A 14,841-nucleotide genomic window follows, 5' to 3' on the forward strand; every position below is an offset into this window, starting at 1 on the left:
ACTAAGTAAAGGACATATATCATGGTTAATATTATAAAACTCTTTTTTTTTTTTTTTGAGACGGAGTCTCGCTCTGTCTATAAAATTCTTTTATTATGATTGTTTGACAGATAGATGATATAACCTTTAGGGGCTAAACTGTTTCTCAGATTAAAATTAAAGCAAATGATGGTTTCTTCTAAGAATAAAATAAAGATGAGTTTTACGAACATAAATAATGAATACATGAGAAGGTGAAAGCGCCCTGTAATCAGGGGAGGGATTATGTATAGAGGGACGGTCAGAGAGATAGGACGCATGAAATTACTTGACAATATAAGACACTGATTTTACATTTTGACAGATTGTTTCACTGTGGGAGCATTAACATGACTGCATCAAAAATAAATGTCAGAATCTCAGCCTCGGGAGATTGCTGTGGGAATGCAAGAGGGCTGAACCTGCCCCATCCAAAATGTGGTTTTATTGTTCAATGGTGATCTCCTTTAATAAAACTGAATCAGATGAATAAACAAACCTGCTAACCAGATTATATATATTTGAGAAAATACGCAGTTCTGCTTTGTGAGGCATCAAAATATGTAGCACAATATATCAGCAACTTTTCACATTTTTTTTTTTTTTTTTTTTTGCCAGAGTGATGTCAACACAATCTCTCAAATTAACATTTTTATCTGTCAACCATTGTGGGTGAACATGGTTACCATGTCAGCAGGAGTAGAGAGGGAAGAGTGAAAGAAGGGGAAAGGATAGAAGAATTTGCAGTTTATAAGTACTCGAGTTCAAAAAGTATTAAATCCTGGCCATTTGTGACAGCATTATGACACCTAACATGTAATCCTACCCTGAAAAATTACTCCAACTTTCCTTAATCATGAGGAAGAAAGGAATAAAACCAATTAGCAAAACAGACTCCTCCACTCCAAGTGGCCTAGGCGTTATTATTTGAAATATTTAGAGCCAGACTCAGCAAAGTGCAAAACAATTCTCAGTATGAAACAAACCTCTGCCAGTAGGGGGTGAATAAGAAGATCAAATGGTTGGGCCTCCTCTCCTTCCTGATCTGGCTCCTGGGATCCCTGAAGCTGTTCTGCTGTAAAATTAAATTAGTACTTTTGGGTAGGAAAAAGGTTGGGTTAGAGTTTTTCTTTATGATAAATTACTTCAGGGGATTTGCTCTGTGAGAAAGCTTAATTATTTTTTCCATAAAAAATTCTCTCTAGCATTCTGGCTCCAGGGAGAGATCTTAAAAAAGGAGGGAGACTTTGTGGAAGATCATATAGAAGGTCCCTCAAATATATGTAATGAATATGGAATAGCTGAGCAAAGAACACCCTTTTCCCTCGCAGCTAAAAAGGAAAGATTTTCTTTTTACTTAAACGAACAACTAATGATATGCCATGGTTAAAATCCTTTATTGTGCTAACTCATCACCATACCCTGCCTTTCATGGACATATGTACACAATTCAGCAGTGTCTGCATCTTTTCTCATTCTTTAAAAACCACAGGTGACAATAGTGAGGCAACGTGGTGTTGAGGAAAGGACTGGGCACAGGTCTAGGTTTTGGCATTTATTGGCTGGCAAATGAACGCGAGGGAGCAAACCTCTTGAGTCTCAGTTCTACATGTCTAAAAATGGAGATAACAATGTTTACTTCGGAGGTCTCTTTTGTGAAGAATAAATGAGATAACGTTATGTAAGAGAGGTTGATAAACTATAAATGCAAGTTAATTATTATTGCAGGGCAGGAAATCGAAATAATAATGTAAACTTAGTCCTTTTTAGGTGGGTGGAGTTAGAAACAGTTTACAAAAGAAATCCTTGAATGGCATGGATTCCAGGGATGAGGAAACCATCTAAGAGTGCTTAAACACAATTCCAAATATTGTAAACGCCCCTCCCCACAACGATAAATATCTACTTTGCTTTTAGGATACAAGCTTTTTAAAAGCCATCTTTTTCATTAAATCTAAACTTTAGGTAGAGACAAAATTTCAAGATTCAGGCCCAGTTTTAAAAATTCTTTTAAAAATATATGTTTAGTCCTCTTCTTCCTTCTCTCCATCCATCAAATATTGTCAGCAGATCCTGTGCCAGATACTATGTTTAGAAAAGAGTATAGGAGAAAGAACATTGAATTGGCAGCAAAATTACTTCAGTCTGAGTTTCAAATCCTTTGTTCTCCCTGTACCCTCCCTTTCCTGCCCACTTTTTCCACTCACCCTGTCTCTTTATTGAACAAATTCTTCGCCTTCCAGGACCACCTCAAGCTCTTTCTCCTCCAGCGAAGTAATCAATGGTGACTCCAGCCCTTAGCAGTCTCTCCTTATTATACTTCTAAAACCTCTCATTTTGTACTTATCAGGTACTCCTTGAGCGATTAGTACTATTTATTGTGTGCTTGAGTTTTCTCCATCCATCCACCCATGCATCCACAAATACATATTTAAGCACAATTATGTGCCAGGTATCAAACTAGATGATAGATGTGCAATGTAGTCATGGTATCTACTCATGTGGATCTTAGATTCTAACTTATAGTCTCCTAAATTAGAATATTGCTCTGTGAAAATAGGGGCTGTGTCTCATTACTGAATCATAGAATTTGGAATCAAGATAAACAAGAAATGTCATCCTCTTCACCTATATGTACCCAATTTCTATTTCAAGCCTTATTCCGCCAGGGTAGCAGAAACTAAATGTCAGTGAATTAAGAGATTTCTCCTTCTCCCTCTTCCTCCATTCTGTGGGGTTGTGTCAAAGTTCCAAAGAGTTTAACTAGAGCCAAAACTAGGGAGTAGAGTGGGAAAGGGGTGTATTTCAGATCCCTGCTGTCATCTGGCTACATGGGCATCTGCTAAAATAGCCTTTTCCCAATCAGCTGCTTGGTCAATTGACCTCATGCTGGGCTGGAGACATCTTTGTTCTTGGCCACATGACCCCAGAACATCAGGTACCTTTCTTTGCTGCTTCTGCATCACTTCTGGATACAAAATGCTCATTCTGTGTCTCTTCTACTTCCAAGAGATATTTGAAACTCACAGGCTCCTATGACCCTATCTGCCTGGACACACCAGGCAGCCATTTTTTTTTCTCTGCATCCTCCCTGGGATTCTATGTGGAACTTGGTGAACAGATCTCTTTCTCTCTCTCTTTCTTTTTGTCTGTCTCTTCCTCTCTCATCAATGTTATTGAAGTATTATTGATAAGCAATAAACTATATATAGTATATTTTTCAACTTTTATTTTAGATTCAGGGGGTACATAGGCAGTTTTTTTACATGGGTGAATTGCATGTCACTGAGGTTTGGGCTATGAATGATTCCATCACCCAGGTAGCGAGCATAGTACCCAAGAGATGTTTTTTCAACATTCTCCCTTCTCCCACCTCCTCGAGTAGTCCCAGTGTCTATTGTTTCCATCTTTATGTCCACGTGTATGCAATGTTTAGCGGCCACTTATAAGTGAGAACATGCAGTGTTTGGTTTTCTGTTCCTGCATTAATTTGCTTAGGGTAATGGCCTCCAGCTGCATTGATGTTGCTGCAAAGGACATGATTTTCTCCTATCTTATGGCTGCATAGTATTCCATGATATATATGTACCACGCTTTCTTTATCCAGTCTACCATTGATGGACATCTGCATTGATTCCATGTCTTTGCTTTTGTAAATAATGCTGTGATGAGCATATGAGTGCAAGTGTGTTTTGGTAGAACAATTTATTTTCCTTTCGTTATATATGTAATATTGAGATTGTTGGGTTGAATGTCAGCTCTTCTTTAAGTTCTTTTAGACATCTCTAAACTGCTTCCCACAGTGGCTGAACTAATTTGTATTCCTGAAAACAGTGTATAAATGTTGCCTTTTCTCTGCAACCTCACCAACATCTGTTATTTTCTGACTTTTTAGTAATAGTCACTCATACTCATGTGAGATGGTATCTCATTGTGTTTTGATTTGCATTCTCTGGTGATTAGTGATGTTGAGCATTTAAAAAATATATTTATTGGCCACATGTATGTCTTCTTTTGAGAAATGTCTAATAAACTACATATATTTAAAGGTACAATTTGATATTTTCTGATGTATGTCTATACCCATGCAACTGTCACTACAATAAAGACAATGAACATATCCATTACCCACAAAGGGTTTCTTGTGCTCTAGTGTACTCCCTCAATATGTCCTCTTTTCCTTCTCTTCCTTTGGATCTCAGAAATTTCCTTTATTTGAACTAGGCTGAAAAGCCTGTATGGGGCCCTCTCTTTGGGAAACACCATTTTTATCTCTCCTTGGTTTTCCTCTGACTATACCACTTTGTTCAAGAGTAGGAAACCTCGAGGGGGGCATAAAAAGAGGAAGCGTTGGTTTTATTCATTATGTTTTCTCTCAAATCTGTGATGTGTACTGTAAGAGCCCGGGTTATAGAAACACAGAAGTCAGAAAAGGACTATATTTTTCTTTCTGCTCTTAGATCATTTCTCTGAGGCAATCATACACCATGTTTCAGATGCTTGCTTGACTGATTGAAGGGTGGGTGATATGGTTTGGTTTTGTGTCCTCACCCAAATCTCATATTGAATTGTCATTCCCAGATGTTGAGGGAGGGACCTGATGGGAGGTGACTGAATCATGGGGCAGTTTCCCCCATGCTATTCTCGAAATAGTGAGAGAGTTCTCATGAGAGCTGATGGTTTTAAAGTGTGACATATCCTTGCTCTTTCTTGCCTGCCACCATGCCTTGCTTCCCTTTCACTTTCTGCCAAGATTGTAAGTTTCCTGAGGTCTCTGCAGCCATGCAAAACTGTGAGTCAATTAAATGTCTTTCCTTTATAAATTAACCAGTCTTGGGTAGTATCTTTATAGGAGTGTGAAAACAGACTAATACAGTGGGTGAGTTAGGGAGGATAAAGGGAGAAGTGAAGTATTGGGGAGAGGGGACATCAGTGAATGTTTCAAAAATGTTCTTATGACATATAGCCATGAAAGATACTTTATTCTATCACACTTAAGAAACTGTACACACTAGATAAACAATAAATGACTGTTCAGTGACTGATCCCAATGACCTAGACATCCATAGAAGCTCAGCTGTGCAGGTAGTATTGTGCCCAATAGACGGTGCCACTATTGAGGTGAGAAGAATAAACCTGGGGAAAGAGGAAAATAGCTTTGAAAAATGTACAGTTTATGTGTTTGAATTTAAGAAACTTGGCTGTCTCATCACTCTTTGAGGAGGATAATCAAACACAATAAAATGATTGGGTTGGATAGGAAGAACTCTCAGGTACTCTTTTCTAAAATCAAACGATCCTATTATGCTAAGCATAACAGGCAAGTTCGATTATATGATCCCTCAAATTGCTAATTTCTTTTGTCTTGTTGTTATACTGAATGGATAAAGCATGTGTACATTTTAATATTGGTTGCAAGGAAGTATGTTCAATCTTTCTAGAAAGGAATTTATAGTAAATATTTATTGTAGTAGTGGAGAACTTACCACTTGAGAGGACTGAACAGAATCCTCTCTCTAGTAACAGCAGCAGTAATATTTATCAAGGGCTTTCTATCTTCCAGGCTCTGTCTTAGTTTACATGTATTAACTTATTTTTGCCTTGCAATAATCCTAGAAATTAGGCATTATTTCTTCTGTTGTAGAGATGAGGAACCTGAAGCATAAAAAGATTAGCCCAGATTACACAACTACTCTATGATCAGACTAGAATTCAAACCAGGTAGGTTCAAGCTTTTAACCACTATGTCTAATGAACATTATTATATCATTTAATACTCCTAGGACTGTGCCACATGAATTATTATCCCCTGATTTGCAGATGAAGAAATAGAGCCTCAGAGAGGATAAGGAATATACCTAAGAACATAAATCTCATAATTTTGGTGGATTCGGGATTCCATATAGGGTATATCTGACTTTAAAAATTCATGCACTTAATCATGAAGCTATAACATCAAGAATGGTAAACTGTTAAAGCACTTTGACCTAGCAATTTAACTTTTCTATACTGCGGGAGTAATCAGAAATTTTGTTAAATTTGAATGTACAAAATATTACATACAAATTAAAATGTTTAAAGTATTCTAACTGATCATGGTTAAATAAACTATGTACATTCATATAATATTTTGGAATTATTGAAATGATATTTATAGAAAGTTTTTAATAATATGAAGAGTGTTCAGATTATAATGATAAATTCAAAGAAAACCAGGATATAAAATTAAATGGTTATTTTATTGCAAATGTTTTCAAAATTGAGCAGAGAAAAAAGAATGGAAGAAAATACATCAAAATGTTAATGATTAATAAAAATATTTGAATGGTTGGGTTATGGACAATTTTAATTTTATTCAGAATTTTCCATATCATAAAATTTTGTCTTAATAATGTGAAGATCAGTGTTGAGTTTTCCTTTTTATATTTGCTTTGGTATAAATTTCTCACAAAAATGCAGTTGTTGAAAACAAATTTTGAAAAACATTTACCGTCAATACTCTCCTAGGAAGTATACCAAAATACAGCAAGTTATTTAAATTTGTCAGTACAGTATGTTTAGTAGTTGAGTATAATTCTTCCTGTGAGGATCTCCTTGTGGAAGCAAATTAAATTTGGTATGTAACCTCTGCACTTTAATAACATTTGATCTACAGCTGACCAAATAGAAAGTGCAATCTCTTGTTTAGAGACAAAAGTTGAATTCTACCCTGTATCAATTATACATGTACATTTACTTCACCAAGTCCTACAGATGATGGGTCTTGCTTTAAACCCTAGTGATTGATGAAAGCAGACAAACAACTTTCAGATTTCCTGTGTGAGTTAGAAGCATTGCCACCCCTTGTCCTGGATCACCAGCCCGAGTTACAGAATGAAATTATAGGAAAACAGCCCAAATTCCCAAACCGACTGAAATGACTGAATTTCTGTTTACGTGTTTACATTCATTTAGTGATTTTGGGCAGGTCACTTGCTTTTGAGAGTTTAACACAAACATAAGATTTGTTTGAAGAATACTACTATGGAGAACAAATTCACAGAATTGGGCACTTTGAGTTTGGAATTGGGAAGAAAGTGTTTAGTACAAAGGCCAAGACAGAATAACTACTTTCTGTCCTGAATGGGCCTGGAGAGAAATATTGCTAGAGGAGTGATCTGTGAGAAAGCAGATGAAGTGACTGAGAATGGCAGGAGGCAGAGGGAGGCCAGAGGAAGGCCCAGTGGCACCTCTGCTACCTGTATAATTATGACATTAAATTTCAGTCAGTCTACAGCACACTTCCTAAAATTAAAACAAAGTTTTTGATGACTGTTTTCAGAAATGAATCATACGGCATCTGGGGAAGTGCCTCTAGGGGTTCTACACAAATCCTCTATTAGTCATGAGCAATAGGCTGAGTTATAAAACCACATCTGGAGAATTACATTTCAAAAGACTCATCCTTTTACCTTTTATGTTACCAGGTGCTGAGCCAGGTGTTCTACATAAATTATCTCATTTGTTTTTTCTGACAACATAATAAGGTAAGTATTATAAATCCCATTTTAAAGATGAGGGAACGAAGACTCAAAGAGTTCAATCAGTTGCTCAGTGTCACTTGACTCACACTGGGATTTGACAGGCGATCTGCTCAACTCCAGCATCCTCCAGTGTCCTTGCCGTCCTCCCATATCCCTCACAGGAAGGCAGCCTAGGTATTTAAAGGGGCACAGAACACGAAAGGCACGTGACCATGAGCTCACAGAAGGTAGTGATTGTATGGCCAGGAAATAGAGGACATGAAGTAGACCTATGCAGTAGGATCTATTTATAGTAACAATACACAACAAACAGGTGATAATACATGACGGACATGTTTGGGGATGAAGCTATTTGGAAATAACAACACAGAAGAATTTAATAGGTTAGAAAGAAGTCCAGATACTACCAGGTAAATACGCAGATCTAGGAAAATTACAGACGTGGTTTAAGGACCTTATTACAGGCCTAATACCTTCTGATGGATGCAGTTTCAAGTGCATGCAGGTTTAAAATAATTTACATTTGATTACTTATGGATGGAAGTAAGTTTTGGGGAGGCAAAATGTATTTTGTTTCCTCTTGGGAGCCTTGTGCACTCTATCAAACAGCCTAAATTAAAATAATTTTACTGGCCTGTGTGTGTTGATAAAATTACTATTTAAAGCAAACAGGCGCCTTCAATTTTTCAGAAGAGGAGGGAATTAGAGATAGAAAATCGGTAAGCTGTGACACCTGCACAGAATCCTTGTTTGAAATTCAGAAAGGGAATGAACTACGTAAAAACTTGGTTTTCAAATTTTTTTTAGAAAGAGATATGAGATGTTACTGCTGTAGTCTAAATGAACAGAACAGAAAATGTAATGAATTAACTAAATAATTTCCATATAGTCTAGTTTCCAGGAAGAAAAGAGACATTTAATTGAGATGTACATAGTAAGGTGATTCAGACAGATGGGTATAGGAATGTAAGACAATGTAGACCAAAGATGACTCCTGTTTGAAGCTCCAAACTAGCTTGGCAGAGACAGAGAGGAACATTAGGGGCTCTGAGCTAGCACTAGGTATAAATGGGAAAGTCAGTTACTTGCTACTCTTGAGAAGGGAATACTGAGGTCCTTGGGCTGTTGATGAGAAAGGCTGAGGCTGAGTATACAGAGTTCTGATGCAGCCTACACTATTAACCTATCATCTGGAGAATGGAACCTGGAAAGTACTCTGTGATTAGCAGCCTGTGCCAGGTGGTCCAGGCCATCAGCAGTGTATCAGTCAGAAACCACTCCAACTAGTTAAGAGAAAGGATTAATTACAGTAATTATAATCACTAAATTGATTATAGAATCAGTGGGAAAATAGAGGAAACAGAAAATAAAGCTTTCAGAGACCACTTTGAATGTATATCACGGAACTAGGCTATCAAAAGAGCTACTGCCTTTCCTATGATCAGTACAGGTGTCATGATCAGGGAACAGCCATGATCTGGAAGACCAAGAGAAGCCATGGAGGTACAGCCTTATTCTCAGTTCCACCTTTCAGTTATTGTACAAGTGCTGGGGGAACTTCATCATGTCTGGAGTCCTAGCCCAAGGCATGTACTCTGACTGCAGAAAAGTGCACCAAAAGGAGGTTGCATGGTTCATGTGCTCGTTTACCACACCCAGCACAAGAAGCATTGTGTGTTTGGAGGGACAGTGCCTGCTGTGGGTCAGATAACTACTGGAGATGATGTTTCTTGTCTGTCACTCTTTGTGTTTTATTTTTTCTTGAAGGAAAATTCTCCACATAAAACATAGTCAAAAAACAAAAATAACTATATTTTATGTTTTACAGTGTATGTAGCTAAACAATTAATTACATTTTCCTCATTTTCTTGGAAGAAAGTATTTTGATATTGTGTTACTTTTAGGGAGATTTACAGAAAGTGTAGGGCCAAGTGTTTATTTTTCCTTTATAGGAATTAGTCTTCTACCCTAAATGCTATATTCCTCTTGAATAATACTCTAGATGTTGCTGTCCAAAGAGAATGTATTCTGACCCAGGTCATGGAAACAGAGCCACTCAGGAGCTGTTATTTTACTATTTTTATTATTATTTTTTAGCACAGAGTCTCACTCTGTCACCCAGGCTGGAGTGCAGTGGTGCGATCTCGGCTCACTGCAACCTCCGCTCCTGCGTTCAAGTGATTCTGCTGCCTCAGCCTCCCATGTAGCTGGGATTACAGGCGTGTAACATCATGCATAGCTAATTTTTGCATTTTTAGTAGAGATGGGGTTCTGCCATGTTGACCAGGCTAGTCTGGAACTCCTGACCTCAGATGATCCACCCACCTTGATCTCCTAAATTGCTGGGATTATAGGCATGAGTCACTGTGCCCAGCCAGCTGTGATGTTTTAGTAAAGGGAGGGGTGTTTTTGATGTAACCAGTCAGTTTTTCATTTTACATAGTTTCTACTTCTTCCTGGAAAATTCTTAGGTACTAAGGTTGCAGGTGTTACTTGAAATGTGTTTAAATGTGCAGAAAAACATGTAAACATGTATATTCTTTCTTTTGTTTTTCTGAACCCTTGCCCATGGGGAGAAATCTTAAGTACTCCCTCATACATTTTGAAGTTAATATCTACATTTTTAAAAATCATAATTTTATATTGTTGCAAAAGATGTACTTTTGGTTATACTTACTGATATTTTAAAAGAAAACTGTTACATCACTCAAACATATCCAATAGAATCAAAAGTAGAAAAAAGGTATACATTTAGAACAATTCTATGGAATTATCAAATGGTTTCAGATAATACTCAGAATCTCAGGTTTATCAAATTTCTGTGCTTCTCTGCCCACGCCCTTGCTGAGATGTTGCTGGGTGGGTTGTGTGTGTGTAGGAGGGAGAGAATTCAGTCAAGCTCCTGGCAGAGGGGAGGAGTCACTTCCCAGAGGACCAGTTGGTGAGACCGGGAGAGATAGCCCCACCCACTGCAGATATCTAACCTACCTTCCTCTGAAGAGTAACAACAGTGCCAGAGACAGGGAAGTCCGGATATGGCTGGCTGTTTCACATTCTTTGCACGTTCAAAAGAGGAAGATTTTTCTTTTTTTCCTCTGTGGTATCCTTCTACCACAGAGCTCTATGCTTCATAGCTTAGCTCTCATAATCTTCTGTCTTCTGATAGTCTTCAAATTCTTTTATTTGAATAACCTCAAAATGATTTTCAAAATCTGTAAACCTCATCATAAATTTTCAAGTTATTATCTACAATTTATCATTCTAACTTTAATAGTTACAAAGAATGTAATTTCTGGAGTATGGTAAGTACTGATATTTTTAAAGAAACTGTTAAAACGCTTTTTAAAATGTGTCCAGTAGAATCTAAATATGATTGCAATTTGACCTGCTATTATCCAATTATAAAAGAAGAGCAAGTTCTTCCTTGACAATAATTTTACATTGTTTCTTTTTCTTCTAAAATTTATATTTTCATTCAATTTCTCTCCTAAGATTCTACCATACTCTTTAGGATAAAAATGAATCCAGGAATGAATAGGATAAAACATCCTATTATAATATTATTAATATGTGTTATTATGGGCATATACTTCTATGCATAACATTTTATTTCTAATCAAATATGTAAATTGAAATTTATTTTATTTCCTATAGCTTTAAGTCTCATTTCACTGTCTGGTTTTGGTATCCGTGTAATACTGCCCTCATAGAATGAGTTGGGAAGTGATTCCTCCTATGCTATTTTTTGGAAGTAGACCATTAACTTTTAATACAATTATTGAAATGACAGGATTTAAGTCTACTATTTTATTTGTTCTCTATCCCCTGAATTTTCTGTTTTTCAGCTATTTTCCCCCACCCTACTTCTTCCTACCTTCTTATGGATTATTTGAACATTGAATTTTTGGCTATACATCTTCGTATTATTTTTCAGTGATTGCTTTAGGTATTACAATATAAATACCTAACTTTTCATAATCTAATATGGCTAATATTATACCACTTTATGTTAAATATAGAAAACTTGCAACCATATAGCTCTTTAACCTGTTTGTCCTTCATGGTAAAATATCATATAACATCTCCATACATTGAAAATCCAGAACAGAGTGTTATAATTTTTGCTTTCAGCAGAACTTAAAAGAAAAATATAATCATTTAATTTATGCACATATTTATCATTTCTGTTGTTCTTTATTTCTAAAGAGTCCAATAATCTTGTGGTATTATTCCCCTTCAATTTGAAGAATCTTATTCTATCATTTCTTGTAGATAATATCTGCTGTGGATAGATTTCATTAGTTTTTTTTTCTGTTCATTTGAGAATGTCATCCTTTCTCCATTTTTGACGGACATTTTTACAGAATATGGAATTCTGGGTTGACTTTTATCCAGCAGTTTAAAAATGTTTTCCCACTGTATTCTGGCCCCCAATTCTTTCTGATGAGAAACCCAGGGTAATTAAAATCATCATTCAATTGTATGTCATAGTTTTTTTTTCTGTAGCTACTTTCAAGATTTTTTCTTTATGTTTGGTGTTCAAAATTTAGATTATAATGAATCCAGGAATGGTTTTTATTTTTGAGGTTATCTTGTTTGGTAGTAGTTAACAACTGTGAAGGGTCTGAAATTCTACCTTACCTGCAAGCTAACTATTTCATGGATGCTGGTAGAAGATACAATACTCCTGGGTAAGAGACAAAGGACTTTATTATTCATGGCACTGCAGGCAGCTTGAGCGTCATATACTCATTGGTTTACCTGCCTCCAAAGTCCCATAGTGTGATATGGAGTAGCCCAGGAAAATGCTGTATGTGTAGTAGATTTGAATTATAGCTGAGGAAAGCCTGAAAATTTAGAGGGTACTGATAACAGACATACCCAACTTTTGCCTGAAAAAAGACATTATCTTTTATTATAATGGTCATGAAACAAATCTACCCTGTGCCACAGAGGGAGATAATGTCTCTGTTACTCAAGGTTATTTGCTATACAGACATGCTTGAAAATAAAATCTGAAATAAAAGCTGATATAAAATGTGCATAAATGTCATAGAGAATTGTTTTCCAATAAGGACATGCTGGACTTCTTGAATCTGTTAACATATGTCTTTTACCAATACTTACTACATTTTTGGCCATGATTTTTTTTCAAACAATCTACCTGAATCTTTTTCTTCCCTCCTTTTGGGATTCCAGTGCCCTATATAATGCCTCATGGATCTCTAAGGCCTGCTAATTAAAAAATATAATTTTATCTCTTTTCTTCAGATTAGATAATGATGGCAGCCACAATGCCAGCTGTGGCAGGGAAGCACCATCAGGGTTGCAGGCTCCATGGAGCTGGAAGGGAAAAGCAGCATCCCCGTCTCTTCTGAGTTGGGGTGGGAGCTCCCCAGGTTCTACGGCAGCCACCCAAATTGTGGCTGCAGACCTAGGCCTCCCACTGCATGGAGCAGGAAGAAGCTCCACCCACCAGAGCACAGCTGCAGCCTCCCAAATGGCTCTTGGGGGCTGGGGAAGGCACCCTTAACCTTACAGGCTTACAGGCTTGGAAGTGCCTGCTCCCACTGCCTGGCTTCTCCCTGCTGTCATCCTGGCTCTGATCTCAGAGCAAAGTTGGGGCCAAGCCAGGGGACCAGGGGGCAGGTCCCTGGTGAGGACCCACCTTCAGGCCAGGGAGGGCCTGAAGGCTGGGAGCTGGGCTACCAGTCCCACAGACCAGAGTGAGAATTTGTAGTGCCTTTTCTGGGCTGCCCATGGCTGCCCGTGGACCAATCAGTGTGCACTTCCTCCCCGCTGATGTCCATAAAAGCCTAGGGCTCAGCCAGAGGTGAGCAGACAACAGGAGGACTAGCAGCAGAGAGGAGCTACTCTCTCTGTTGACAGCAGGAAATGTTGGGATGATCAGTTACAGAGAGGAACTACCCACTCTGGGGCCTCCCCTCTGCCGAGCTCTTCAGAGACCTGCAGAGATGTCTGGACTACCAACTGCAGAGAGGAGAAACTCACTACAGGGCCTCCTCTCTGCTATGAGCTGGGAAGACAATGGGATGACCTGCCTGCAGAGAGGAGCAACCCACTCCAGGGCCTCCTCTCTGCTGAGAGCTGCAGAGATGATGGGGTGACCTGCTTGCAGAGAGGAGCTTCCCACTCCAGGGTCTTCTCTCTGCTAGGAGTTGAACACTTGTTGGGATGCCCTGGCTGTGGAAAGGAGCTACCCACTGTGGACCTCCTGTGAGCTATTCTATTGCTCAATAAAGCTCTTCTTCAATTTGTTCACCCCCCACTTGTCAGCATACTTCATTCTTCCTGGTCACAGGATGAGAACTCAGGACCTGCTGAATGGTGGAGCTAAGAGAGCTATAACACAAACAGGGCTGACACATGCCCCTCGCTTGCCACATTGCAGGTAAAGAGAAGGAGAGAAGAGCTGTGGCCCCTCATGGAGACCAGACCTAGGAGCTTTCCAAGCCAGGGCTGTGACTCCCTCTTTGGGGTCCTGTGGTACTTGGCATGTCCAAGCTTCCAGGCACCACTGCATTCCCCAGTGCCAGCTGGGGAAGCTGCTTGTAGTGTGCCTGGTCCAGCCGCAGCCTTGCAGAGAGCTGGTGTCCATGCCGGCACCTGGGGCACCTGCCCCGCAGCAGCAGCCAGTGTGTCTGTGCAGTGGCTGGACCCTGCTCTTGCTCACATACCCCTCACTGCTGCACACCTGACTCACCCTTGGCAGGTGTGGAATCCAGGCCAGTAGTGTGAGCCGAGCACAATTTGCCAGGCTGAATGGGTGGAATGAGCCCAGTGGGCCCCAGCAAAGCTTGTGCTAAGGTGCCACTGGCCAGAGGTTTCAGGCCAGAAAAGTGACACCCCAAAGATCCTGTAACAGTAAGTTCTACTGATTCATCTTCAAATGCACTGATTTTTTTCCTCTCTTATTTCCAATCTTCTGCTGAGTCCATCTGGTAATTTGAAAAATTTCGGATATTGTTTTTTTCAGTTCCAAAATGTCCATTCGGTTATTTTTTGTAGTATGCACTCCTCTAAGTACTCTTATCCTTTCGTTCTTTTTAAATGTGTTATTCTTTAACTCACAGAGCATAACTGTCACAGCTGCTTTAAAGCCTTTGCCTGATAGTTCCAACATCGAGTCATCTTGGGAATGGCCTCTGTTTATTGTATCTTCCCTTGAGAATTGGTCAGACTTTCCTGGTTCTTGCCATGTTGAGTAATCTTGGCTTTTATCCTGGATGATGTGAATGTTATATCGTACAGTCTCTGGATCTGGTGATAATCCTCTGGA

General features: G+C 38.7%; 1 long non-coding RNA gene across 7 annotated transcripts in view; it reads left to right on the top strand.

Moving 5' to 3' along the window:
- LOC105465510 (uncharacterized) overlaps positions 1-14,841 on the top strand; it is a 297,782-nt gene that overhangs the window by 107,435 nt on the left and 175,506 nt on the right. For 6 of the 7 annotated variants that reach the window (XR_011623317.1, XR_011623316.1, XR_011623318.1 and 3 more), the window contains exons 3-4: positions 5,663-5,739; positions 7,485-7,544. This is a non-coding gene — a long non-coding RNA (uncharacterized lncRNA). The other variant, XR_003014357.2, reaches the window with a different exon arrangement.

The sequence above is a fragment of the Macaca nemestrina genome, chromosome 5 (genome assembly GCF_043159975.1).
Source record: "Macaca nemestrina isolate mMacNem1 chromosome 5, mMacNem.hap1, whole genome shotgun sequence".
NCBI lineage: Eukaryota > Metazoa > Chordata > Mammalia > Primates > Cercopithecidae > Macaca > Macaca nemestrina.